Source organism: Pinus tabuliformis, chromosome 3_1 (assembly GCF_031772625.1).
Source record: "Pinus tabuliformis cultivar Carrire ecotype Pingquan chromosome 3_1, CPIR1, whole genome shotgun sequence".
Lineage (NCBI taxonomy): Eukaryota > Viridiplantae > Streptophyta > Pinopsida > Pinales > Pinaceae > Pinus > Pinus tabuliformis.
Window position 1 is genome coordinate 705,470,924 of NC_142301.1, and position 4,059 is coordinate 705,474,982.

Genomic DNA, 4,059 nt, shown 5'->3' on the forward strand with positions numbered 1-4,059 from the left:
GTTTAACGACAATGAGAACTCAGTCCTTTTCATGTTTAGAGAGTTTGAAAATGGACAAAAGAAAACTCCACAAGTTATTTTTCGTAAATTGGTCTCTCAAGTCCGAAAAAGTGTAAAATAATACAAGAGAGAATCTATTGACCATGTTCAATCAACATATTCCTTTTTCGTAAATAATCTATCTTAGTCCGGAAAAGGGTTAAACTTATACTAAGTAGATGTCGTTTCCAATCTGTTTACGAGCTGAAAAGGACAAGCGCCCGAAAATATTTTCATATTAAATCATGAAAATTTTCAGAAAATATTATGTTTAAATAATTTTTGTTGTATTATTTTTATCTTTATTTATCCCTTTTATTATTTATTTATTTTTATTTAACTATTTTTTATGTAGTTTTATTTAATTTTTAATTTTTAATTTATTTATTTTTTAAGTAGGATAATCATATAAATAAATGAAAAATACTAATTAGTAAATAATAAGGAATGAATAAGTTAATTAATAATTAATTAAACAAACTAAATTATTATTTATTTAAACAATTCAAATTAATTCCCCCTAGTCAAAGATAGTCGTTTAGTTGATTTATAATTATAATAAGTAAATATATAAAGTAATATAAAATATAATTTTCCCTCCCTAGTCAAATATAGCCGTTTTCCTCTAGCCGTTAGGTTGACCTATCCCCTTATTTAACCTACTTCTGAGATCTGTCTCTTCATCTTGTCTTGAAGATGAACCACACTTGCTGGTTCGAAACACATCGACCAAACATTCTCAATATGATTTTTTCTTAAAATTTTCATGATTTAACAAGTTATGGATCACAGAAGCTTGAATTTGAATCTTTTCATATTTTGAGAGTCTTAAAAGAGCTGAAAGTGGACTCTAGGGGGGTTCCCTTTTCGATATTTAACAGAGCTCGAAAAAGAGATAAAAGTATGCTCTGTGGTCAAAAGTACATTTTACGATCATGCAAGTCAAATTCACTATGTCAGTTGTAACCCTGCTCAAAGAACCACCAAACGTATTAAACATACCTATTTGATTGGTAAAAATAGGTAAAAACTATAGTTTATTCATTTAATGAGCATGAAATAACCATAAAACAAGAATTTACCAAGTCATTTTACCATTTGACATTTACCATTCAGTTTTGTGCTATGAACCAGTTTTTTACCTCAAACTTTAGCAGCTAATTGGGGGAAATTATGTGGATGATTCTTCATGCTGTCGGGACCAGGTAGGAGATCTACCTCTTCTATTTCATTTCAAGTCATTCTTTTTCAATTTCAGGCAAAAATTTTAGGGTTTTCGGGTCCCTAGGTTAAATATATCACGCCCTGGGATCAGCGCAACCTTATGCATCGAAAACTGTGCTGCAAAGTAGTCAAATAGAAGGGAAACTGCTCTTCATCACATTGTCTATAGATGAGGGGTGTGTTTGACAAAATTTAGAAATTTGATTCATCATTTCTACCCAAAATCTTTTCAGTTTTTTGCATGAAATGGATCTTAACTAATCCTATGGTGTGATTTCAGACTTTGATCGGATCAGAATGGCTATCACATGGCATGAAAGAGAACATGAAGAACGAGATATGGCTTCCCTAAATGATCCTGGTACTATTGAGGACCTCATAGATTGTGGGTTACTCAAATATTTCAGGTTATCCGAGATGAGGCAACAGTTAGAACTATTGCAGTTCTTGGTTCATTCATGGGATCTAGTGGAACAAATTTTTCACATAGGGGAAAAAGTGCTCCCTATATTGATCGATGATATTTACTTTCTCACAAGATTATCGAGACGTGGTGCCCCCATTTCTCTTTCAGGTTCTTCCTGTGGGGGTGAAGCAGTGAGGGACTACATTCGACAATTCTACTGACCAGGTACATAGCCTATCAAAGATGGAAAGATAAACATCAGGGATGTTTGTGATATGCCCTTGCGAACAATATTTTTTACTATCACAAAGTTGGCGGGTAGCGTGACACTTCATGTTGCGAATAGATCATACATGCAGTATGCGTTAGAGTGTCTCCAGCCAACTATGTTCAACAGGTGTGAGGTAGTATTCACTTTGATGAAAGAGCAGCTGACTAAAGTAAAAAGTGGTAAGACGAAAAATTTCAACTATGGATCAATCTTGATCACTTTTACTTTGGAGAGAATTCCGTTGATGCAACCTCAGCATGTGACATTGAGTTTAGCTGGTCCTAGAGATCCATGGATGCAGATATGGGTAGAGTTGATGGCTAGACATGCTGGTCAGTCATCAATCTCATTTTCTACTGCATTCTTTAGTTGGATTCATTGACAACATAGTGTCATCGAGGAGCATCCATATGCAGGGATGGATTTTCATGGAGATCCAGATTTGAGATTACTAGTGGGTGCTCAATGGGGTGCTATAGGTAAATTGTTTTGACCATGTATTTTTGATTTTTTGAGTTTTTACATGTTTTTGTGTTTTTTGATGTTTCCAAGACTAAACTAAAAATGTTCTGATGTATACATATGTTGGCACTGTTCGACCAATGGGTCAACAACAGGAGGCTGTGAACCAGTAGGGAGAAATGTCAGAAGAGTAGTTCTCTAGGATTTAGATCTGATCAAGACACTCGCAGAGTTGCAGCATCATATAGAGGGGTTAACCCTCGGTATACCGGATGTTTGAATTGAGGAGTTATCGATGAGACTACAACGCCATACTATTGGTGTACCTAGCCATTGGATGAGGCTATTACACATGACAGCTCAGGCAGTGACCTGTTATCATGAGCATCATTAGATCTACTTAGGATGATTTATTGTACGCATTTTGAGGTTTTGAGGTTAGATGACCAACATGTCTTGGACACAATTTTTTGTAAAAAATTTGAACATCTATCTATTTTACTTTCAGTGTTTTTGTATGGTTATGTGTAATCCTATTCAACTGTTAATGTGAATTGAAAATTTACTCTTTACATATGTCGTAAATGTTTGTTTAACGTGTAATTCACTAAAGAATCAATCAATGTGTTAAAGTTTCTGGAAATGTGTTGATATTGAATGTAATCAAAATGTCTTTCCAAGAAACGAACTCTAAGGAATATACGATGAATAGTTGGATTTCGGACGGTATAAGCATTTGTAAGTTGTAGTACAACGAGTTGTGAGTCTAGCCTAAGGATGATTTGGTGAATGCCAAGTGAAATGGCATCAGAGAGGAGTTCGATCAATGTGCTATACTCAGCGGTATTGTTTGTAGAATGACCGATACAAATCCCTTGAAAAATCACTAACTCGCCACTTGGAGTGAATATGGCCCATGCTACAGAGGACAGGTTATGTGTACTACGACTAACACCATTGGCATAACCAAAAAATGGTTCCAAAGATTCTGACATCTGCAACAAATGCAAAGCAGATTACTAACCACATAAAAACTCTAAAATTCGCATCGTGACACACACACGCAATCAAAGAATATATAAAATGTTTTTACTACGCACAATCAAGCATAGTAACATTTAAGATACAACCCATTTCGAGGCTATGACAATGGAATTCCATCATAATCAACCAACTTGTAAGCGCCTTTTGCTAAAACACGCTTGACAATGTAGGGGCCCATCCATAGTAGTTCAAATTTTCCTATTCCTAATTTATCGTCTTCTTGATCATAAAGCAAGACCAGGTCTCCTTCTGAGAATATGTGAGGCTTGACTTTGCAGTCATATTGCGCCTTAATTTGTTTCTTATGTGCTTCGTTGGCCAATGCGGCTTCATGACGTGTTGCATCCAGATGGATGAGTTCTAAGAAACGTGCTTCCTCATTAGAAGTGTCAGGTAACAATTCAATTGCGAGTTTGAGTGATGAAATCTCACATTGTATTGGAAAGATTACCTCAAGACCATACACCAATTGGAAAGGTGTGAATCTAGTTGCATTTCTTACCGAGGTTCGGTAAGCCCACAAAGCTGAGTACAGGATCAAATTCTAGTTTCGTTTGTGAACTCCTATCATTCATTGAAGAATTTGCTTAAGAACTTTATTGGTGGCTTCAAC